Source organism: Ixodes scapularis, unplaced genomic scaffold (genome assembly GCF_016920785.2).
Source record: "Ixodes scapularis isolate PalLabHiFi unplaced genomic scaffold, ASM1692078v2 PGA_scaffold3__209_contigs__length_174095766, whole genome shotgun sequence".
In the NCBI taxonomy this organism is placed as follows: domain Eukaryota; kingdom Metazoa; phylum Arthropoda; class Arachnida; order Ixodida; family Ixodidae; genus Ixodes; species Ixodes scapularis.
This window is the reverse complement of record NW_024609868.1, coordinates 172,972,724-172,998,616: the sequence shown is the minus strand read 5'-3', so window position 1 is coordinate 172,998,616 and position 25,893 is coordinate 172,972,724. Positions and strand designations below refer to the sequence as shown.

The 25,893-nt window shown below is 45.5% G+C and overlaps 1 pseudogene; it reads left to right on the top strand.

The window, feature by feature from the left end:
• The first annotated feature begins 3,696 nt into the window (after positions 1-3,696).
• The window catches only part of LOC120843495, a 38,504-nt pseudogene continuing 16,307 nt past the window's right edge, over positions 3,697-25,893 (top strand).

Below are 25,893 nucleotides of genomic sequence, written 5' to 3'. Positions count from 1 at the left end.
GGACTCTATGGGAAGAACGAGAAAAAGTGCCATTTCCCCCATTTCTAAGCTGTTGTCGGCACTGAAACTCTGTGGATGCTTATCGATAAGCCCGTCAAATAAATTTCGTACAAACATCAAAACTGACAGCCCTCACAGTTTTTATAAATAAATATTTTGTGGTCGAGAGTGACTCCGCTGTAGCGCAGCTCAATGAGGCGAGAGTTACCTAGAGCTACCGCGGAGTCGGTGGAGGTTTCGTGGAGTTGGGTTTAGCAGACGACAAGCTCGAAGGCCTTGCTACGCGGAATTCGCTCACTCATGGAAAGCCGCTGTCGATATGGAACTTCTTTGTCATTCATCAACTTCTGGGCTTCCCCGAGGACGGTCTCATTGACAGCAAGTTCCTCTGTTTACTCCACTACGAGAGCAAGCTTGCCAGCTCAGCGGTAGGTGCTCGGTGCGTTTGGTTTTTTTAATCGGTGTTCCAACGTTTGACAAATACCGATTCGATCTCCAAACACCCGACGTAAGGATCGCAGTACATAAAATACTCGCCTTCGAGCACAGCGTACATGCTTCAATATTCTTACTTTTGTTCGTTTCTCCCATAGACTTTCGTGTGTTGCCTGGTGTCAAGCAATGGCCGCCGGTGGCGACACCGAAGGGCTCCTGATCCGCGATCCAGCGTACTACAATAGAGATCAGTGGTTCAAGCACTGATCTCTATTTTAGTAGGCTGGATCGCGGATCGGGAGCCCGTCGGTGTCGCCACCGGCGGCCATTGCGTGACACCAGGCAATACACGCGAGTCTATGGGAGAAACGCACAAAAGTAAGCATATTGAAGCATGTACGCTGTGCTCGGAGTCGAGTATTTTATTGTGCGCTGCGATCCTTATGTCGGGTGTTTGGAGATCGAATCGGTATTTGTCAAACGTCCGGTCGCCGAATAAAAAAATCAAACGTACCGGAGCACCTACGGCTGAGCAGGCAAGCTTGCTCTCGTAGTGGAGTAAACAAAGGAACTTGCCGTCAATAAGACCGTCCTCGGGAAAGCCCAGAAGTTGATGAATGACAAAGAAGTTCCATCTCGACAGCGGCTTTCCGGGAGTGAGCAAATTCCGCGTTGCAAAGCCTTGGAGCTTGTCGTCTGCTAAACCCAACTCAACGAAACCGCCACCGACTCCGCGGTAACTCTAGGTAACTCGCATCATTGAGCTGCACTACTGCGGAATCACTCTCAACCACAAAATATTTATTTATTAGAATTGAGAGGGCTGTCAAATTTAATGTTTGTAAGTAATCTATTTGACGGGCTTATCGAAAAGCATCCAAAAAGTTTCAGTGCCGAGAACAGCTTAGAAACAGGGGAAAACGGCAGTTTTTCTCGTTCTTCCCATAGAGTCCCATGCATTGGCTGGTGTCAATCAATGGCCGCCGGTGGCGACACTCGGCCCCAGCTGCCGAGGCCGCGATCCGCGATCCAGCCTACTACAATAGAGATCAGTGGGTTCAAGGATTGAGCTCGCCAGTGTTGTTTGGAACCATCCTACGTTTTCCGAATCAGAACTAATCGAACATCTTCAAAAGAGGCTCATTCGTATGATTTATGATCAGAATTTCTATAGAAAGTATTTTTATGACTATGTGTACAATTTTAACAACTTCAACTTACAAACTTTATCAAGCGAAAGAGTCGTGCAAGACGTATTGCTCTTTAATAGAGTGATTCACGGTCAACTTGATTGTGCCACGTTATATTCTGTGAATTCCCACGGACCTATTCCTGGTAGTAGACCTGCCTTTCCATTTTATAATTCACATCGGAACAAGCAATGTCCCCACTGACTCCGCGTATATTTTATTTTAAACGTTTTAAACGTTTAAACATTTTAAACGTGAAGTTGAGTCACTCTTGCACATATAGCAACCATACTGTTTTGAAACCTTTTCTATGAGATTGAATGAGGGAATGTATGCATGTTAAGAATGTATAGCTGTTTCTGAGCATGTTGTATTTTGTACCTAAGTGTCTCATACAAAGACTTTGCTCGATTTGAGACACGAACAACCAAATAAATAAAGTCAATAAATAAATAAATTTGCGAGGAATTTTTCATTAGCAGGGGGTTAGCGGGTTAGCTGCAGACTTGTACACGTTACTGAAAAAAGTAACCGATTACAATTACAATTACAGCCTCAAACATTAATCGCAAAATTACCCTAAAATAATCGATTACTTCCCAACGCTACTTGTCATTCAACTTTTTTTTTATTACGGTAGCATAATCCTTGGTGTCTCGTGCTCAGTTGTTCCGGGAAAAAAAAAGCCTTGACTGTTATTGCTTAGAGCTGAGTGAGTGACGCCAACATACCCAAACCCTCTCATGAAAAAATAAAATGAAAAATGGGCGCCGTTTTTCAGCTCTTGATAACGTCATTTTTCAGCTGGATAACGTCATTTTTCAGCTGGATAACGTCATTTTTCAGCCGGATAACGTCATTTTTCAGCTGGATAACGTCATTTTTCATACCCGTACGTAGTCTCCGGTGTACAAAACAAAAAATGTACCCAGGAAACGAAGCATCGTGAAGTGCCATACTAATATTTGAGGTACCGTGCTTAGTGGTTTCGAAAAAGAAGAAATTGACTGCTGTCCAGAGCTGAGTGACTCAAGCATATCTACCCCCCCCCCCCCCCCCAAAAAAAAAGAGAAAAATTGTAACGCGTAATGTTGTAATCGATTACAGCAATAAAGTAATTCAATTACAAGGATCGTTACTCCTTAAAGGAAGTAATTGAAGCGTTACGAAAGTACAGTAAAATGTAATCTTTACAAGGAATTCATTACTTGTAACGCGTTACTTACAAGTCGGCCTCTCACTGACTATAAATTTCTACCATAGATTTCAATTAACTTGCGAATATATATTCAAAAAATTGCCGTCCCTTCTGCCGTTTTTTTTTCTCGAAAACCTATTGCGTTCTTGTTCCAGTTCCACTGATGCAAGATAGAACGGCGGCGTTCATTTTTTCCTTCTAAAAGAAACGCGTTCCATGAAGGTTGTTCTTTGGAACGCCGTTTCGTCAACACGTTTGCAAAACAGAAGGGCTTGCAGGAGAAGACAGGACAATAAAGCATTCCTTTCTGGAGTGAATAAACAAAATGGAAAGTTTTTGGCGATTCATGCTCAACAAATATCAAAATCTCATTAAATTTGCCATTTCGTAAGCCACCAATATTTTCTTGTGTGCCGTGATCGTACCGAAAGCCAGCCGTAACAACGAGCTGACGAAACAGATCACAAGCACGGAGCAGACGTACTCGGCTTTGTGCCTCACGTAGCCGATCGAGCCGACCGAGCGGCGAGCAGATGGTGGGAACAGCGCCGGTGCGCAAGGCGGCCTGGGATTGCGTTATTTTTTAGGCGTCAGTGCTTTACATAATGTTATGCCGGGTCCTAGGGTATTAAACATCCTTGCAAGCGGGGGGTTCCTTGCTGACAAAATGAAGAACAGACACACCTACCTAATCTGACAAAAAACGAAAGTTGGGAGAGCGTGACTTTTGTAACTGCACGCAAGTGAGTGCTTCTTTTCACAACATAAGAAGAAAAATAAATTTCGATTTTTCAAAGAATGACGTAATCTATGGAACGCTATAAAGCGAACACGTCTGCCCATATTGCAACTACGTTTGAGAGGTCGTCAACGATGCTGGCCCTGAAACATTTGGTGCTCTGTCTAAGCGTTTCTGTGGTATACGCCGACGTAGAGTTTAGACGTTGGAAGAAACCGCCGGACAACAATCCTGACCTAAACAGGAAAGACCTTGGCGCGATGCAGGATGCATTGAAGGTATGATTTATTTTCACCGGGGATACAATTATTTTAGCAATATTGGTCATCTTGCCTGTCATGAAGCGATCGCTGTTTCAGTCCAGATCCTGTTTATATAAGTGGGGAGATGGCAGCCGAATGACCATACGAATACATGTACGCGAATAATGCCCCTGCTAAAAACAAACCCCATTGCTAACAGATTGCTGTTAATTTCCGTACAATTTTATATCCCGAGACCGTTAGTTAAAATTTTTTTCACTAACGTTTTGCGCTACGTTTGGGCGAAGTCTGAGCCTTCGGAAATGTGTAGTTCTTAAGTGTTAGAAAAAGTGGAAAGCGGTTTTGTTTTATTGTCAGCGGCTTGATGTATTGATTTCCCAGGTGGCACGAATTTCAAAGGGCGATAGAAGAAAATGTGATGACTATAATCATAAATAAAAACCGAGCTGAATGAAGGATTCTAAATAAAGGTAAAACAACGCCGCCGTTCTTCTTACTTAAGATCAATATTGATTGTTCGTTCGTTTTTTTTCAACAATATTGTCCTCTAATGTCACTTTTACAAGCGGGCACATTCCTTTTTAAGCCTTTTCAGTATGCTCTTTAGTTCATGCACTTGTCACTTTTTTTTCTGGAGAATTAATGTAGTGTTTTCACTCGTAGACGACATGGACGAAACTGGAACGTGCGTTTCGACGATGTTCATCACAATTTATGATCAACGCAAAGAAATTGTGTTTGATAGTCTTCTTACGTTTAGCTAAGCTTTCAGTAGAACCGTCTTCACACCACGGCCTCGTCAAAGCATTCAAAGTTAAACCAGAGGACAGCATTTAATATACGTACAAAGAATTTAAAAATATACATTGTTATATTTTCAGACAATCAAGTGTACGGCGAACCAGAGCTATTATCTCATTTATAGTAGCGGACTGGGGACCCAAGAACATAACAAAAATGTGAGATGCCTCCAAGTGCATTGAAGTGACCTTAATCGCATATTGAAGAGTGCCAATTACACATCAAAATGGTACGATACAAAATCTAAAAAAGTGTAAGTATTTTTATTGTTTTATAATGTTCTCAACATAAACAGGTTCGATAAAATATTCAACAATTTATACATAATATTTTGGTGTTCACTGAAGTGGTTAGTTGTCATTTAGAAAACCGATAATTATTCACCTAGGAGTACTACTAAAGCACGGTCGGCGTGCTTGAGCAAGTTCATTTGTTAGTCAATAATTTGGTATATATATATATATAGTACTTCAAACTGTATACTGAGGCTTAAATATAGGACGCATACAAAAGTACAAAAAGGCTTTGATATCTAAGATAGGATTAATATTATGGCAGAATAGAGTCCCGCACACGAACTTGCGTGCAGCATATATAGGTGTGCCGTTGTAAATATACTCGGCGAAAATTCATTTCGACGATAATGTACAGGCTCCAAGAATGAGCAAATCTTTATTATACGTGGCCGGATTAAAAAAAAATATATATTAACAGACGACGATAAGAATTCCTGGAAAAAGGGAACAAAGGACAAACACAAATCTTCAAAACAGAAAACAACTGGTAAAACCCGCTCTCAGTCTCGCCCCAGCGTTCGATCCTGCTGCTACGCTGCCATCGACGCCCGCCACGCTCTATTGTTATCTTCTTTTCATTTTTTTTTATTTTGGGCACAAGTTCGCCCCATTAAACGTTTATTTTGTTTCAGCTTTCTTTTTTTTCAGTTATATATATATATATATATATAGTCTGGCCTTCCTGAAGAAAGCCGGACTCCGGCCGAAACGTCGAAGAATAAACCGCCCGTTGCTGTTTTCACCTAGGGTTTTCTTTTCTTCTCAGTTAGTTAGTTAGTTATATATACCGTATTTACTCGCAGAATGAACGCACTTTTTTTTTACGAAAAATCGATGCAAAGTTAGGGGGGCGTTCATTACGCGAAGTAAAATTTTTTCGTCCGTGTTTATTCGCATAATGAACGGACTTTTTATCACGAAAAATCGACGTAACTTCCTATCTCTTTGCGCGCGGCGCGCGTCCCGTAACCAAACTGGGCTGTGCAAAAAAAAAAAAAGAGAAAAAAGCTCCTCTTGTTTTTTTTTTTCATAGTTCCTTGGGCATTTTTCTTTTTGCCGCCTGTTTTTCGCAAGCTGTTTCGTTTGCTTAGGCGAGTGCTTTTCCGCTTATCGTTCTCATCTCCTTGCGCGCGGCGCCCGACGCGCGACCCCCCCCCCCCTCCCCCTCCGTAACCAAACTGCGCTGTGCAAAAAAAGAAGAAAAGCTCCTCTTTGTTTTTTTTCTCTTAGTTCGTGGTTTGTTTGTTTTTTCCTTTTGCCGCCTTTTGCAAGCTGTTTCGTTTGCTTAGAGGGCTTCTCCGCTACTCTTCCTTACCTCCTTGCGCGCGGCGCGCGACTCCAAAGTCCAGACTGCGCTGTGCAAAAAAGAAAAAAAAAAGCTCTTTGTTTTTTTCTCTTAGTTTCGTGGGTTTTTTTTTGTTTTTTTTTTGCCGCCTTTCGCAAGCTGTTTCGTTTGCTTAGAGGGCTTCTCCGCTTCTCTTACCTGCTTGCGCGCCGCACGCGACCCCGAAGTCCAGACTGCGCTGTGCAAAAAAAAAAAAGCTCTCCATTTTTCTTTTTTTTTTTGCTTCGGTTTGCTCTTTTTGAATTTTTTTTACGCCTTTTGCAAGGCGTTTTGTTCGCCCATGCATTCGCGACCTCGCTGCACCAGGATAGAAAAGTGCATTCATTTCGCGCGCGTGGGGGGAGGGGGTCAAAATTTTGACGTCGGAGTTGGGGGTGCGTTTATTACGCGGGTGAAAAAAAAAGTCGAAATTTTGTGAGCCGACTTGGGGGGTGCGTTCATTACGCGAGTGCGTTCATTGTGCGAGTAAATACGGTATATATATATATATATATATATATATATATATATACGGGTCTGGCAGTTATAGGAGTGACGGTGCCCCGTCATTGGGAGCAAAGTCAACAAAACCAGTCCCCCTTCGATGCCACAATCCGCGCAAGCCCCTTGGTGAACCGCCTCTTGTCTCGATCACACGCCGCAACATTTGGCGACGCTAATCTGTAGAAATATAACAGCTCTGGGTTCTTAAACCAATGGGAGACAATGTAGTACTACTACAAGTGGCGTCACTCAAAAGTCGGATTGAAAGTTGAGGGGTACTGCGACATCCAGTTCTTTTTAATTCTTTTAAAATAAAAACCAGCGTGGAAGCAAAGATGGTTTTGTGTTCTCTAATGTACAGGTGACACGGACCAATGTTCGCAGTTAATTGTCCAAAACCAGAAAAGTGTCGCAGCACCCCTTTAAAGTGTATAATCTCAACTCACTGAACGCACAAACGTGACCCATTGATCAAATTACGAAAGTAAACAAACATTAATTCCATTAGGGCAAGAAAATTAAAAAAAACGCCATAACGACACACACCGCTTTGCGTGAAGAAACCAAAAAGGGCCGTTTACGGAAAACAGAAATAAATCGCCGGCTCCCACTGGGAGCTGGCTAGAATTGACAAAAGTGGGATATTAATGCACAAAACGACGAAGAAGGAAATAGCGCTCTTTCCTGTCTCCCTCGTATCACGTTACTGCCGTTTTTCGTTTTAATATCTCAATATGTACAAGCAACTAGCCCGCCAGATGATCTTAATGACAAAAAATGGTCTCACGAAATAAACTTCCAAATGGGAAACGGTCTCATTTATGCCTTCTTAAATATAACATGTTCGCAAACGTGGCACTTTCATTGAAGCAGACATATGCGGAGTTTCTAGGGCTAAGAATCTCATGGTTGTAACATAGTTTCCAAACATTAGTCTAGTCGGTAACTTTCAGGTGCTTGCATCTATTATATTTTGGATGGTATTGCTCTTTCAAAGAAAACGTCCATTTTTGTTTATAACGAAGACCAAGAACTGGTAACTTTTTTTTTAATTCTTGGAACGCGTTTTTTCACAGAAGCATTAAGTCTATAACATATGGTTGAAATAAGTTTAATTATTCTGAACGTAGGCAAACTGCTAAATGATAGCTTGGCGGCGACTTTTTGTTGCCCTTCATATTTTTGTATTTTAACTTTGAAAGAATATAAATACACGATGTCTTAAAATTTTATCACTATGGATTTAAGAAAATGCGTGCAAGATTATGAATAGAAAATATTCACCGACCTTATTATTTTCCCGTAAATTTACACCAACCGTCTTGTAAGCATGATTTCTACAAATAGCCATTTATCCCATTTTGTGCGACAGGAAATGGAGAACACAATATGTTCAAGCTCTAAAACAAAAGGGTTACAGCATTGAAAATATTATGCATCTGGGTACGTATCTTATATATTTTGTAGTAATAATTAACGCTAACATCGTCACCGCACAAATTCTGGCTAGCATTGAGCGCGAACGAGCTGTCACCGGGATACTCACAATAAGTGCAGCTGCAATTTATAAATTTATGAACCGCAGTTTTATTGAAAGCTGCTAACGGGCCATCCGCTGACTAACAATACTGTTCTTGCATGTTTCGTGTTCTCTTTATTTATATGGTTAACCTCTCACATGTGTTTGAGGCTGCGGCAGCGTGCAAGTAGTTTTTTTCTTTATTTGCCCGCAAAGTGGGTTTTGGTGTGGGGTCATGTTTGAATAACTTTTCTAGATGCATAGGAGTTAATATTAGTTTGAATAGACACCACTGAGCTATTTGGTATCCAGCTTTTGGCGGTACACATAAACTGGTATAACCTTGCTAGGAATACGAGGTCGCTGACAATATCCAAGTGCCTCACACCACTAAGATGTTGCCAATCAAACTATCACTCTTATTTGATACGCAACATTTTGTTCCTCGTGTGTAAGAGTAAACTGAAAAGATTCAACATATTTTTACTATATGTGTTGCTGTTTTCATTTTCAAAATGTACGCGTGTTCAGTTATAGACACTCGTGAAATAGTTACGCTCTTTCTCTATGATATTTTACTTCCACATGTTATTAAACTACTATTCTAGGCTTGAATATAGATGCATAGACAGGCAATGTCTAATGCATCTTTGACACTTTTCTCGCATTAACCTGAAGCCACTAAATGTTCTCAGATTACCTACACTTACAAGCTTCTTTTTTTTATAATAACGTCACAACGTAGCATTTGAGAGCAATAAAATGGCGGCTGTCTGTGTGAAGACTCTGGTTAGGAGCTGCACACACACCGTCGTCGGGGCCCGACGTTGAGGAGAGACAGTACCCAGCGCTTGCTTCGGCACATATAACTTTATCTAAATTCGGCTTGAGTTTGCGACACAGACAACTGCTACAACGTTCTCTGTCCGAAGGCTTGCGATGGCTAACCGTCCTTTTTTGCTGTCTTTCCTCTTTGTCCTCTTCCCTTCCCCTAGCCGCGAGGCGAGGATTCTTTGTAATCTGGCGCGAACGCCACGGTGGGACACACACTCACACACACGTGCCCGCACGCACAGCACCGAATGAGTCGGTAGTACACTCCGTCACACTCGCCCACACAAAAAAGGAATTTTCTCTTACACAAAATTCATCTGACAAAACTTAAAGGGATGTTCATGTTCAGGTTTATAAAGACACTTAATTTTCGGACCGTAATGAACTCACTATAGGATACCTATAGAAACACTGGGTAAAGTGCACAGAATACACCATCACGTGGTCGCTAAGAACAGTGAACAGAATGGGACAACACATTGAACCCAGAACAATGAGGAGCTCACTAAGGATGTTCCCGCAGATTACAGACCACCCGGTGGGCCCCGCAGGTTTCTCGTACGTGTGTCCCTTAAGGTCAATCAACTGGTCCGTATTTTCTCAAAGCATAGCGGTGTTCCTGCGCGGGTTCGCTTGCTCTAGGAGGAGCAGCAGCCGAGCTGTGAGACAACTCCTCCAAGAGTGCCAGCATGATGAAATCGTTTGACCTCTTCTCGTCAGAATCCACTCTGTTCTCATCTGCTGGACACGGGCCGTGGGGCTTTGGAACGGCGGGCATGGCAGTAGGAGTCCCAACATCATTCGGCATGCCCGGCCCCCGAAGAGGCCCAATGTCACCCCGGTCACCGCTTCCGGCACCATATCGCTTAAGGCGATTAGCATGAACTATTTTTTGCTCCCCTGTTCGGGTGTCTTTTACTCGGAAGGTGACCTCCGACAGTTTTTCGACCCGAAGCGGACCGCGCCATTTAGGCTGCAACTTTCTGGCGAGCCCACGGACGCCGGCCAAGTCGTTGATACACACGACGTCACCCACGGCAAAGTTCGAAGTTGCGGCCTCCCTATCGAATAGGTGTTTCCTTGTTTCGGCAGAGTCAGCCAGCATCAGGCGTGCAGACTCGTGGGCGGATGAGAGTCGCTGAAGCAGTTCATCTCTGTAGTTATCTAGAGTGCCGTAACTTCCCGTCGGTGACTGGTAAAGGGCTGATGGCATCTCAGGATGGCGGCCATGAAGAAGGAAAAAGGGGTTCTGTTTAGTACTCTCGTGGGTTGCCGAGTTGTACGCGAAGGTGATGTAAGGCACCCATACGTCCCAATCCCGTTGGTCACGGGCCACATAGTGACCCAGCATTCCGCTTATAGTCTGATTGAGGCGCTCCACCGCTCCATTACACTGGGGGTGATAAGGCGTTGTAAGAATCTTCTGGATTCCCAGGAGATTACATACCTCTCGCAGGAGCTTTGACGTGAAGTTTGCACCACGATCTGTTAAAAGTTGCTGAGGCGTCCCGTGGCGCATTACAACGCGCTCGACGAAGAGGCGGGCCACGGTCTCCGCCCGTTGGTCGGGCATGGGAATCACCTCGGCATACCGGGTGAGGTGTTCAACGAAAACGAGCAGATAGCGATTTCCCTGGGTTGATAGGGGCAGGGGTCCCATGATGTCCATCGACGTCCGTTGGAAGGGCTTTGAGATTTCCTCGAATATTTGTAGAGGTGCAGGCTTGCGGCCCTTAGGAGTTTTCCGCAGAGAGCAGGAGCCGCAGCGATCGCAATGAACTTTGACGTCCTGCTTCATGTGCGGCCAGTAGTAGTCGCGGGAGAGCCTCTCCGCCGTCTTCCGTGCTCCCAGATGTCCGGCGTAAGGAGCATCGTGCGTTGTTCTCAGCAGCTCATCGCGAAGTGAAACCGGAACGACGACGTGGCCGCGCGATGTCTCCGGTGTCGTCCGCCTGTCTCCCTCTCGTCGGCAAAGTAGACCTTCGTTGTCTAAATAGTACTCGCTGTGCCGACCCGGAGCGTTCTCACATTGTTTAATCAAGCTCACCAGCTCATCGTCGTTCCTCTGTTCTTGTCGAAAACGCTCTAGGTCCAGCATTGGTCTGAAGTCCGCCACGCCGCGAACGACCACCCGACTCAGCGCGTCTGCGTTCTGGTTCAACTTCCCCGCACGATGCACGATTTCGAAGCTATGTTCTTGAAGCAGCAAGTTCCACCTCGCAAGGCGCGAGTTTGGGTCACGGACGGACATCAGCCATTTGAGGGCGTTGCAATCCGTAATAACACGAAAATGCCGTCCGAATAGATAGCATCGAAAGTGGCGCAAAGCCCACACTACGCCCAGTCACTCTTGTTCAGTGGCACCATAGAGCTTCTCAGCTTCGTTCAGCTGGCGGCTCGCAAATGCGATCGGATGCTCCTGTCCATCAAAAACCTGGGCCAGCACTGCGCCCAAGCCTTGGCCGGATGCGTCAGTCATAACGATGAAATCCCTCAAAACGTCCGGGAATCTCAAAAGGGGGGCACTGGTTAGAGCATCCTTCATTAGCTCAAAAGCCGTCTGTGCTTCCTCGTCCCACACAAAGTCTACCTTTGGCGAGGTGAGCCGCGTCATGGGCCTGGCGTTTTCCGCGAAGTTTTTCACATGCCTGCGGTAATATCCAAGCAATCCCAAAAACTGTCGTACTTCCTTCGCATTCCGAGGGGTTGGGAAATTACGGACACAGCTCAGCTTGTCAGGATCAGGCCTAACACCCTGCCTCGAAAGGATATGTCCCAAGTACTTCACCTCCTCCCACAAGAACTGACACTTGGAGAGTCCCAACTTCAGACCCGCTGCCCGGAACCACATCAGGACGGACTCCACATCCGCTAGGTGCTGGTCAAAGTCATGGCTGTATATAATCACATCATCTAAGTACACATGGCACGACTTCCCCAAAATACCTGCAAGGATTACGTCGGCTGTGCGCTGCCATACCGCCGAGCTGTTAACCAGCCCCATGGGCATCCGTCGCCACTGATAGTGTCCAGACGGCGCATTGAAGGCCGTCTTTTCTCGGTCACTCTCGTCCATTTCTATTTGCCAGAACCCTGAGGCCATGTCGACCACGGTGAAGTACTTAGCAGTGCCCAGCTGAGCAATAATCTCCTGAATATTTGGGAGAGGGTATGGGTCGATTCTTGTCACCTTGTTTAGTTCGCGATAATCGACCACAAACCTGAACGACCCGTCGGGCTTCTGAACTAGGAGAACGGGTGCACCCCAGGGAGAAACGGAGTGTTCTATAATACCCTTGTCTAACAAGGCCTGGACCTGTTGCTCCATCTCGTCTCTCTTAGCGAATGGTATCCGATACGCTCGGCGGTATACGGGTGCAGCCTCCGACGTGTTGATTCTGTGTTTGATTGTACTGCACTCTAAGAAAAAAGGGAGTAGTGTTTCCTCCCTTAAAGGAGGAACTCGCGTGTATCATATATTGCTCTACAAAGGGAGGAAATTTCCTCCTACAAAACGGGAGGAAATTTCCTCCCCTAGGAAGGGAGGAAAGTTGCCACCTATTTTTGCTCGTGGACAAAACGTTCCTCCCCTAAGAAGGAAGGAAAATCGCCACCTTTTTTCGCCCAATGGAGGAAACTTTCTCCCCTCGAGTAATTCATATAGCTTCCACCAGATGGCGCTCAAAACAGAAAAAAATGTTGGTGAAGTGCCAATTTGCTTTCCAATGTCCCACACCCTCGACCGCTGCATGGTATATACACATACAACACAGAATACACGAAACACAAGCAGAACACCCCACAACAACAACAGCGCAGCGACACCGAACCCCCACCCTGCACCACGTACGCTATGTTTGCACTCTCTCTATATATGGCAGTCTTTTTTTTTAATTCGATTTGGCCGGTGACTGCCATCATTTGTTGCATAAACACGGAGAGACGGAGCAAATATTACTCGTTCTTCATACATTATTTCAGTTGTCTCTTGGAATAGTTCCCATCTCTTAATTCAACACCCTGATCAAAGCAAATGCAGATCATTAGGCTAATTAACTAAAATTTAATGATTATTTTTTTAATAAGTTCGAAGGATCATGTTGGCAATGCAGTGTTGAAATGCAGTACACTGGTGCTGAAACTTGCCACCGAGCTATTGCTTGATTGGAGTGTTCAGTGCCAGTGTAATCTATTTTAAGTTTTGACGGGGGAATAATTATTTTTAATTTTTGCACAAGAATTTCAATGAATTTTTAAAACAAAAAATATTACTGGCTTTAACGAGACTCGTTGCAAGAGCAGACGACATATCTTGGGTCATGCTCTGTCACCCGTATTAGAGAAATTTAATATTGTTTTAATTCTCTAACCTGCAGCGTTTTTATCATAAAAAGTAAGTGGTGGGAGCGATAAGGACCCACGAACCATGACTTTGGTATCGCAACCGCTGAAAAACATCACGTTGTCCAAGTCCGTCAGGAAGTTAAAAAGCCCGTATTGAGATTTTTTTATCGTTCAGTCACTTCCGCAATTCTATAAGCAACCCGTTATGGGTATGGCCTCTGCTATGGATACCGTGGCGGAGCCGTGCTTTCATGTTTTAAAGAACGTTTGCAACCTGTTGCAGAATATAGCGTTACGAGAGCTAACTCAGTGCAACTATTTCCGACACTAAAGCTAAAATAAAAGGTTGTACAGCAATTGCTAGTAATACTCTATTCATGTCGCTATCTAAATAGAACGTTAATTTATTATCGAGTAAGCTTATGTTCATCCTTGCTTCTTTTAAAAGTACGTCCAGTACATTTGCGACGAGTAGTTTTGAGATCCACGTTGTTGACGCCGGGTCGGCTTGGTCGTGTACTACAGCCAGCCAGCGCTTGTTTTGCGACACGAGAGAAACCGCGCGATGAGGGACTAAGTCGGCCGCATAAAAGAAAACAAAAGTGCGGCGGAATTATTTGTTCACTATACTTTTTTTTTTTTTTTTGTTGCGAGTGCGTTATTTGATATGCAGCACACAGTACCAGGAGATGCCGCACAAACTAACAAAGCGGCGGTGAACCGTCGGCTGTGGTGGATCATCCGTTCCTTCAAGACCGCGGATCCGGCCTCCCTCCCCCCCCCTCCCTCCCCCCCCCCCCTCGCCGCGCAACGAGAATGGAACGTCTGTACTACCCTTTCTTCCAAGTGGACTCTTCCCGAATGAACGGTTGACCTTGTTTCCCGGATCGGCTGCTTCCTTCCTTCGCCGAATCGTCATTTCAGTGTCATTTCTTGTGCAGAGCTCAGGTTTTTGAAAACAAAAAGGATTCGCCTTTTTCCGCAAGCCGGTCGTGATCCCGATGTTGACGGACTACAGCGCGTGTCGGACGAAGTCGCTCGCCACAACGCAGTGCTCGTTCCTATCGACTGGATATGCTGTTCTGTTTTACACAGAACTGAAATAAACGCCGCACGGATTACCTTTCGCTGTATGGTACGTACGCTTTATTTCAAGAGTATATGTTTCTCGCGGAGGTGACGGGGCTAGGAACGTATAGACGTGTCGACTCGAATAGAGCAGTGATCTTAGCAACTACGGGATTCAGCAAAAAAAAAAAAAAAAATCAACGCTTATGCCGATTATTTCTTGTGCGTTCTACTTGTTACTAAAGTCGAAGCAAATAGGCAGGCGAGCCTGTTAAGGCTCGCCTGCCTATTTGCTTGTGTCTGTCCGTCCTTTTTTTGTTCCCTCACTCCGGGGTCACTATGTCTACTTGTCATGTAGCAATTAACGCGACGAAAGCGGTCGTACTTGCCATGCCAGTGATAAGTCGCCACCTGTACTTATCGCAGCTGCAAGGTTTCATCCACAATGAATAAGCGCCATCTCGAAGCGGGCACATACGGCGTGATTCTTGCGAGACGCACGCCGTTGTTTTTTTTTTTGTTAAATTAGTGTACCTCCGCTAGCCCCCACAGCTCCACTTTTTCCCTCCTAGCACCGCGCATGGGCAGTAGTGGGATTGCTCTAGGTGACGGTAAACAGTCCCTCAAGTAGCCGTCAGTGCCCGTCACCGCCATTGAACATGTTCGCGGCGGTAGCGGCGGTTCGACCGCCGCTGCCGCCGGGAGCATGGGGGAGGAATTTTCGTACCTTTTTCATACGCCACCAGGTTGCGCTGCATCTAAATCGGTGAAATGGAGGAACGGGTGCGATTTCCTCCCTTCCGTAGGTGACAGGGAGGAACATCGCTTTTTCCTCCATTTCTCCTCCCTTTTTTTTTAGAGTGTGCAGTGACCGAGGTCCAGCTTCGTTAAAGCAAATGCCGCCCGGTACTTCCACAGGAGCTGAGCGATCCTTCCTCTCTCCCCGGGGTGGACGTGGGACAGCTCGAACATTCCCAAGAAAGCCGCCTCCGACATGCCGTCGACCGTGTCGCAACTCAGTATCATCTCCTCAAGTTGTGGGTCAGATTCTACGTCAACGAAGACTCCGACCCGCTTGTTCTTGGGCAGGCGCATTTCAGACAACGTAAGATTTGCTATCCAGACCGGCACACGTCCCCTCTGATCTACACGTGCCAGAGCATCAACCCCCAGAAGCCCATGAGGCTCAATCTCTACCATCTCCACCACACCAAGTGCGCCGCGGGGTGGGTTCCCCCGGAGCTTACCAGCCACGATAATCTCTGTCCTTGGTGGAATGACGCACTCCGACACCAACATGTCAGGTGTCTCAGCAGAGCATACACCCCGCACAGGTTGCGATGGTGACCAGTTCAAGATCGGAACCTCTTCCCCGTCGAGCACAACCACCCCCTTCGTGGTCAGCAGGTCCAAGCCGTGGGCGCGCACAACATCCTGCCCCAGGATTCCGGACACGGGGATCATCGCACTGTCGTTGCAGATAAAAAACGGATGGCAGAACGAGGTCTTCGCGATCCTAAGTGGTATGATATAGCAACCACGGGTTTCCAGCTCTTCTCCTGTTATGCCTGTCAACCGCGTGCGCGTGCCCCCGAGGTGCTCGCTGAACGTCCGACCACTCTGACTCAGTTCTCTGAAGACGGACTCTTTAAGGAGACTGACCTTCGACCCGGTGTCCACCAGAAAACGTAGCTCCATTTTTCCAATATTTGCCGCCACCACCGGACCGCTCTCCCCGCACAACCTAATGGCCACGTTTATTTCTCCCCCTCCGCCGGTGTCGCTCGGAAGGGGACCTGTTAGTTTCCCTGCCCGTGGGACCCTCCCGAAGCGGCCTTTCCTCTTTCTTCGCTCCTGTAGGGCTGCTGTACCCCTTGTTGTACGGAGTTCGAGAGTGAACCCCTTTCATTCTCGATTCTACTTCTGCACTCTCTTATTCTATGGCCGACCAGGTTACAGTACCAGCAACGCATTGGGAGACGCACTGACGTATTCCGAGGGAGACCCCTCTCCATCGGCGCCCGCTGAAGAGCGATGCTGTCAGCAAACATCTTCTCAAGCCTGTCGAGGCGCTGAGAGAGTAAGTCCGTCTCATTATTTTCCTCGCGCGCATCGACCGCACGTAATGCAGCCCCGGGTGCAACTAACTTCTCGTTGCGCTCTTCTGCAGCGGCAGCCTCCACGGCGTCGGCAAAGCTAGTTGGACCCTTTGATAACACGTAGCGTCTGACAGGATCTCGCAGTCCATTTACGTACAAGGAGAGAAGCTGTCGCTGCAGCACACTATCTGCAGCTGCTCGTGATTCAGCCGCGCCGGCCCCTTCGAACTTCGGGATAGTCTTCGCACCCAGCGCCCGCAGTCGACTTGCGAATTCTCGGACGTCCTCTTTAGTCTCTTGCTTGGCAGCCATGAACTTCTCAAGCCTCAGACTTTGCGGTTCATTGTCAAATCTCCTGAGCATTAGATCCCTGAACTCGGGATATTTCTTCACCGCTCTCATTTCTTCATCGTGCCAGGCAAAGTTGTAGGCCCTTCCGATCATCTTGCATTTAGCGATGCCAATCTGTTGTTCATCACTCCAACCTCCCATCTGAGCAACTTGGCTTAGCACCTGAAGAAAGTCTGGCGCAGTGGGGCCGCTGCCCTCACCCGAAAACGAGGGCACCATTGAGCCCAACGCGAGCACTCCGGCGCCGATCGAGTTTGCCATGATTTCGGCTACGGTGTTGATGGCCGCCGTACTTGCTTCTTCAGACGACATGGGCACTGTCTCGATTGCGGGGGTTTACTTTCCCGCGAAACCTTCAACGTGGAATCCCACCGCTGCCACCGATTGTGAAGACTCTGGTTAGGAGCTGCACACACACCGTCGTCGGGGCCCGACGTTGAGGAGAGACAGTACCCAGCGCTTGCTCCGGCACATAGAACTTTATCTAAACTCGGCTTGAGTTCGCGACACAGACAACTGCTACAACGTTCTCTGTCCGAAGGCTTGCGACGGCTAACCGTCCTTTTTTGCTGTCTTTCCTCTTTGTCCTCTTCCCTTCCCCTAGCCGCGAGGCGAGGATTCTTTGTAATCTGGCGCGAACGCCACGGTGGGACACACACTCACACACACGTGCCCGCACGCACAGCACCGAATGGTCGGTAGTACACTCCGTCACATCTGCATTTAAAGCGATCCGTGTTAGTGTCTAAACGTTTTTGTTCGCGCGCGCTTCATGTGCGCACTGCGCTGCTGTTTTCTTTATTTTTTTTAATTACAGTTCCTTTTAATATTTCCAAGTTGTCGCAGGACCTACGTATTGTACTCGGTCTCTCTTTCGTGCTTTAAGACCCCTCGATTCAAAGCCAAGGCCTAGCGCATGAGGAGTAACTTTTGACAAACACGGGCAAGCTGGCGCTCAACCCTTAATTTGAGACATACATTCCTGCTGGAGTGCTTGTTCAGCGAGAGCATGTTCCGAAACCGCGATCTCGTGTTACCCTGTAAGTTGAAGCGTAAGTGGGTGTGAGATTACTGTTTATTTCCTGAATTGTTCTTGTCTTCACTTAAATTCCTACGTAGTCTGTGTGTTGGGTATGGGGGACAAAACGTATAGAATATTAAAACGTGGAGTAAGCTATCAGAAATATACGGGAGGCAGGAGAAAAATGAGTGATAGTTGCTTAAAATGGCAACAACTTCCAATTCCGGGGTGTAAGCGAAATGCCCCTACAAGAAGTAGACGGGCCAACAGTTGCGTAGGAATGCGGTATAGAAAACCTTTTTCTTTCGTTTTTATTCGGGGCGTGAACATTGAAGATTTTCTCCACCAACATTCCCGAACCAAAAGATTAATGGAATCTTCAACTCGGTACTTTGTGAGCATTCAATAAACAGTCTAAATGTTCTGTTAAACTCCGACATTGAGCGCAGGAAACGCAGCGTAGAGCAGAACGCGGGCTTTTCATTGGCCATCAAGCAGGAGATCGACATCTAAGACCAATCAGTATCTGTGTGCGATGCGCTACGCCGCGCTTGCTACGCTCGACGTCGGAGTATAACAGGGCCTTAAATAATCAACGCAATACACTATTTTCGAAAAGTTCATCACAGCAGCACTGGCCGTCCCCATTTTTCGGGCACGAAGCGTGGGATTTATTCCGAGCCCTCGCCGAACGCTGACGCTGCACTTGTCTTTAATATTAGCTCACAGCACGTGCTCAAACGACGACGTACTCGGATAGTTGACCCAGCAGCTACTAGGTGTGCACATGTTTAGAAAGGTTGTATGAGCCGTTGGGACATACCCTTTTTTCTATGCTTGTTTTTGTCTAATTGCTGACGCCGTTCATTGTTGGCTGCAATTATAGCTGTTCGTGCCATTTTTTTTTTAATTCTTTTGCACTGTATTACTTTGGGCGTTAATTCCACACGCCAGGTCCCGCCTGAAACACGATCAGTGCGTATGGTGTCGAGATCACAATCTACCCCTTAATTCAACAACAACAAAAAACGTTTCTCCCATCTTTTCCTTCCAAGGCCAGCCTCAGCGTAAGGCCACATCACCAAATGGAACCTGCTACAATCTCGATTTCAACTTCATCGGTGAATTAGGCGGCTGCCTTATATATCATCAAGAATGTTGGTAAAAACCGTTCACTCAACATTCCGAAAAATACGTGTTGTTTGAGAATTCTTTTTGTTATATATTGAGATCACTACAAGATGCTGAGGACTATGAATGTGAGTATAATGAAATGATTTCACAAACTGCGGCAACTTATAATGAACATTTTCTAGTCGCAAAAAGAAATTGATTGAATTTAAAATAATGCAAGATACTTAACATATTGTTTTAACACAGCGCAACAAAACAAGGACAAAGACGAGACAGACGACAGCACCGTCGTTTCTCTCGTCTCTACTGTACCTTAATTTGCCGCTCTGTTTTAAACCAAGATGTTCCATCAATCTACTAGCCCAAACATACCTTTCAGCAAGATATTCAAAGTCGTTTCATTATTTCTACCAACTCAAACATTTTTTCCAGCGTTGTGCCAAATACCCAACAAGTTTTACTATCTTGAGTAGAGCACAACTACTTTGAAGGAGTAATTGAATTACATTCTAGGATACTTGGCAAGCTTTGCAATCTGGTAATTCAGGAATAAAAAGTCAGGAAGGGGTGCTCTACTTGGGATAACTTCTCTGAAAATCACATTTTTCTGTAATCTTTGTGACCTTCAAGCTGCTGATAAGGATGTCTACTCTGAAATAATTCGGAATATGCCACATAATGCGTGCCGAAATATTTTAGAGACATACAGGACTCGGGTATTCTAGGTATGACACCTGTCATACTTTAGATTGGCGGCAGGCTCGGCTAATGAGGCATTCCGCAATAAGTTTGTAATATGCCCTGCCGTGATTCGGCGTACTTGACAGGTGGTACGGAATCGCATATCCATAGCCACCGAACTAGAAGTTGATCAGGCAGCCCGTCTTGTTGATGAGTAGGCGATTGAACGACACGCGTGTAAGCTCAGGAGAGAGCGCTTTTGTCCCTCCGGTGAAAAGCGAGAACCTTCCAACAGTTCAGATTCCAGTATCAGGCCAAGCAGCACGTTGTGACTAGGCCATCGCTGGCAAGTGTACTATGGCCAACCAGATTTTTGACGGCCCAAGCTTGGCCAAAGTGCCCGGCAATAGCAGTGTTTTCGTCCTCGTCTGGTGACTTGCCATTCACTTTAAGCCAGTCGCTGGCCATTCACTTTAGGCAAGTGACTGGCAGATCACGTTTGGCCAGTGACTGGCCATTCACCTTTGGCCAGTGACTGGCCATCTACCTTTGGCCAGTAACTGGCCATTCTCTTTTGGCCAGTCACTGGCCATTCACCTCTGGCCAGTCACTTTTGACCAGCCACTGGCCATTCGATTTTGGCCAGCCATTGGCCAGTCACTTTTGGCCAGCCAGTGGCCGTTCACGTTTGACCAGCCCCTGGCCATTCCCGTTTGGCCAGCCACTGACCATTGACTTTTGGCCAGTCACTGGCAGAAAGTGGCTGTAGTTTTACACTTTATATATTATTTATCACAGACAGTCAGAAAATGTCGGTGTTCCTCAGACGATTGTCAACAATTTCGGCCGCTCAAGTTTGAGAACTCAACCCCAAAAACTTTTACATATTAATGACAACCGAAGCTGCTGGAAGGTTGCTCAATATTTATTGGACGTTTTGAGCACTACGTCTTACGACACCGGTTGCGACCACGATTTCAGTCGTCCGTGGTCCCACCATTAAGATCCCCCGGTAATGCAGCAGTAAAAAAAGAAAGAAAAAAGTAACTTTAGGTGAAGGGACAGTGCAAGGATATTCAGTTACAATATTTTTCACTTTACACAAGCTTGCTGGCACTAATGGGAAAGCGAAGACTTCAGTACACAGTAAAAGTTTTGACACACTTAAGGGTGTAAATCAGCCTGTACCAGGGCCAACACCCTCATAATGTTCAGGCAAGCACCCTTCATAATGGGTGCTTGATAACACCCTTGGGAAAGGGTGCTTGGCATGGATGGGCGCCCGCTGGGGTGACCCAGTGGATGCTGGGTCACCCCAGCCAATCCGGCGCCGGGAGAGTATCACGCGAAGTTTTGGTTATGTGCAGTCCAAGGTCATATGACGCTCTCTCGACGCTGGATTGGCTGGTAGTGTCCGCCACGCTCGGACGAAGGGTGAAATGAAGTATAGGCCTCAGTGAAAATATTATAGGAATGTGTCCAATACACGTATCAGAATGTGTAAATTGTACAAAAATCATATATGGTATTGCATATTCTTATATTATTATTATGATATGATTTGCAACTTATCATGTTTACTGAACACATTTACACTTTTTTCACTTAGGGGGATAGCCACACCACCACATACGAGGCACGTAATAAAGAAATAACGTGTCACACTGAACGCAACTTGTGAAGTAATACAAAACAGCTCCTTCTTAGCCAGATCATAACCCCGAGGGCAATTGGGAAGTGCTACGGCGCCCCCCTTTCTCGAACTCTAAGCGAGCAAGCAGTGGCCCCAAGCATCGCACTGCATGGCTGAACCATTGTAAGCATCATGGGTTGCCACAAACGAGGCAAAGAGAGCTTTCCTGTTAGAAGATCCGGTGACATGTTTTGTTCGTTTCAGAGGATTGCAGGCAACACGCTTCACTTATCACTTGTCTCTTTATGCGCATCTGATTACTAATTGGAAACAGGGTAGAGGGGGTGGTCTAGCCCTTGACGTAACCACAGCAGTTATTCAGTAAGGGAAGCTCATTACGACATCAATTAGAATGTGTTAAATTGAACATTTATTGAACCCTAAGAGACAAATGAAAAATACAATGTATGCCATTCCATGACTAAGAATGCTATCTGCAAACATGCAATGAAAAATATCACATGAACTTTCCCTCTATGGCAAAAAAGCGAATGTTTCGGTAGAAGACGCTATCCTCTTGCTCACGTACAAAGAAAATTATAAAGTTCTGGAAGACGACTATGTATGAGGAACTCGTACAGCTAAATTCTAAGCATGCCTCGCCTCCAGGAGGTTAGCATAAGTTATCACAGAAAGTGCTCAACATTTAAAGAAAGAAAAATAAAACATGCCTCCATAAAACTTTCTATCATTCGTTCTGAAAGCAAACTAAAAATGAACCTGATAATACTGGCGAGAAAAGTGCATTATAAACTTTTAAAACGGCTCAAAAAACATCTCTTCTTGACTTAAACAGCGCAAAAAAGTTACGTAAGGAACTGTTTAAGTCAAGATGTCTATCCAACTCGCCCAGCAACTCATTTTGAAACATCTCTTCGACCCCATACCTATCTGCAAACTTTGTTTAAAATTTTGATTACGATTGTCCTTGGAGTTATGTCGCTCAAGCCAAGGAAAAGCCTCCCCAGAGCAACCAGCGTGTTGGAGGCCTTGCATTCGTACTGGATGCTGAGCAGCCAATATGCTGCCAACAACATGCACAGCCCCTCTTCTGCATTAAAAACGGGGAACAAGCGCTCACAATCCTCAACAAGGTGAAGAAAGTCTGCATCGTCCAGCTCCTGCTTGGTGTAGAGGACACATGGTGTCGGTGGGATGTTCTCGCCCTGCGTTAGGTAAAAGGATAAAGCACAATATATTTTAATTTAAAAGGCCATAGACATGTTTGCTCTTGTCAGCTGCTATTATTCGCTGCCATTAAGGCCATCAGCATCAGCCTCCACACAGACATACAGTGCTTATGTTCAAACAAGTAACCGGCGTCTGCAGCAATGTAAAACGAATAAGGAATTACAATCGGGGCAACATCACGACATGAAAGTATTGCTATATAATCTTAGCGACACTTTTGAGTATCTATATTTCTCTATCAAGATACATTTGCGAAATCTACTTGTGTTTCAGTAGTGAAATACTTTCGCGATGCATTATGATACGCTGCTAGACATATGTATCTTGTTACATTAATTGTTGGAAATGAACTGACAGGTTTGGAGATAAAAACAAAATAGAAGCCACGCCAAAAATCCGACGCATCACTGGTTCGTTTTCGCAATGAGAGTGGTTTTTTGCTTTGCTATCACATTTCGCTTTTACAGCGGCCCGGTTTTCTTTCTCAGACAGCAGCCTTTCTGTGTACATTTGAGGTTACTGTTTGGGTAAGAGGATGCACAGCTGAGAAACAATATGTCCAAAAGAGTCAGAAGACAAAAAGCAGGGACGTTTGGGTAGACACACTTTGCCAGGCGGTGTCATCGGTCGCCGGCGTTGATTGGGTGCGATAATGGGTTCTTAACGGTATCAGCGAACATAGCCAAGGGAAGGCAAGTTTTAAAAAAAGGGACAAACAGACAGAAGGTGGGGAGCTCAGGTGCTACAATCTATGTCTGCCACGGACGCACCCTTCTCACCACGCCACTCTGCATTATGAACCGTATAGGGCCGCCGACTGACCATAACGGTACATGCTAATATTTGTCCCTTGGCCAATGTTAATTTTTTGCCTCCTCTTCTACACTGAAAAACCCAAAGATGAAGGTTACCGAAAACAGCAAACATAATGTCTCTCATATAGCTGTGGAAACTAACTTTCACGAGCTACATTTTATGTCTAGTCGCTGGCCATATGAGCTCCCCCGTCGAACACCAACCGGAGCAGCGGAAATTTAGCACGCAGCGCGTCGAGCCTGGCGAGGTTGACGGTAGTGGCTATCAACGGTAGAGGGGGGGGGGGGGGTGCACATAAAAAGGTGCTCGTGATATATTTCTACAGCTATCTACGAGACATTGTTGAGTTTGAACCTCGCTGCACCCTTAGAATTCGTGACAGACAAAAAGTGTTCTGACAAAATATAAAACGAGCTGTCTAGGTCAAGAGAAGAGCAATCTCGGAGGCCCTAAAGGTAACCTGCGGCGGCTGGATGACTTGCTGTAAACGGACCCAGAATTCTCGAGCCTAGAGAGAGGTGCAGAAGATATGTGATATTCAACTGAAAAGTTAATAAGCTCAAATCATTACTCAATTTAAGCCCAAGATCTATGATTCGTAAATGCCTATTATTTCAAGTATGAAGCCAAAGGCGAACAAAGTAGTAGTCTGTTGATTTATTGCCGAATAGAATACATTTTGAGTACCAGACTGGATAGTTTGCTTATTTCTTAAAGGTTGCGATAAAAAATGCAATACTTAATTGGTTGAAAAGCAAACCATTGTAACAATTATGTGCATGATTATATTCTACAAGTCGTTTTACATGCATACACAGCACTCTATTTGAAAGCTAATAGAATTTTTAAAAAAGGCCGTGAGAGTTACGCTGATGCCTTTTTCACTGCGTGTTCGTGGGACTCGGCGGACAATAAAAAGGGGAATGATTGTCACAGTATGTTGACTAATTGACCATAATCTGTTAGCTTTGTAATTAATGGATTTATGGACCATGTTGCAACTGCAGTGTTAAAAGCCAGTCAATTTGAAAGGCTATACCGATTTAAACCAATCACGAAAAGCCAAGCGGCCTCAAGGTATTCATTGTCAAACTTTTGCACTTTTAATGTCGGGTGCAAAAACCGCGCTCAGCTTGAGCTCAAGAGTTCGTGCCGTTAATGGTGGTTAGAAGAGTGACATAGTCGTACCGAGTACGTCGTCACTATCTCGAGAGTGTGTCCTTAGTGGAAGCATCGGCGTGATACTTCCAGGATAGTGAAGGTGCGTCCGAAGCAACCACGTCCGCACGACATCCTGAGGCCTTCTGAGCGCAAGATTTTGTTATTGGGCAACAAAAATGCAGATGTTTAAGATTGAATATCTCAAAATTGTTGCCATTCGCAAATTGTGTCAATCGGGTTAGTCTTTAATATTCACTGCCTTTGAAACTAGAGTTGAAAAATATCCCACAAAAACAATTATTAAAGATATTATTAAAATTTTGGTTAAATAGTTTTGAATAACATACTGCGAGGGTTTTCCCCTTATGTAATGTCCTCAGAGCCCCACAAACATACGGTGAAGGCGGCATCCAAATAACACTAACGCTGTTTTTTTTTTTTTTTGTTCTTTTTTAATTTTGTTTGAATTGAAGTAGAAAGCTTTGCGTATATGTATATAAAAATATATATAGTTCCGGGTGCATGTGCATGAAGCCGTGCACCATCCAACTATAGCGGTCCACTTTTTCGTTAAGAAACACTGGATCAAAGTGGACAAGGCCAGTTTTACATAAACCCCCAGCAAAGCATGTGCCATAGACCGCTAGAAATGATTGCTCACCTCATAGAACACTCTGCATGGCTTGAAGAGAGCGGCGTGCAGTGTTATGGTGTAATACGCCAAAACAACAGGGACAGACAAAACGAAGGTAGAACTAGACAGGACGCGGCGTAACTTTCAACTGAATTGTTTATTTAGAAGACAGAATTTAGGAAAAATATAATATAAAAGCAGGCACACGTGGCAGAACAACAGATAAGGTCCAAAAACACCCCCCCCTCAAATGCCAGTGTCATTGGTTCTTCAAATAGTAGAATTCTTTATCAGTCAATGACAAAGAGGGAGCGCTTATGCAAGTATTATCGTGGTGGGACCTAATCAGGAAAGCTTCATGAATTTCTCTTGCCGTTTTTGTTTTATAATGGCCCATGACACAGGTGTCACCAAAGATGGGGCTGCACTTTTCAGCGTTGGGCCCGCAATCGCAACGGTCACAATGAACCGCTAAGTGGCCAGACGGGGACTGTCTGATCGCCAACGCATGCTCTCTGACCCTATCATCAATGCATCTCCCCGTCTGGCCAACGTACACCTTACCACATGACAAGGGGATTTTATACGTGACACTGG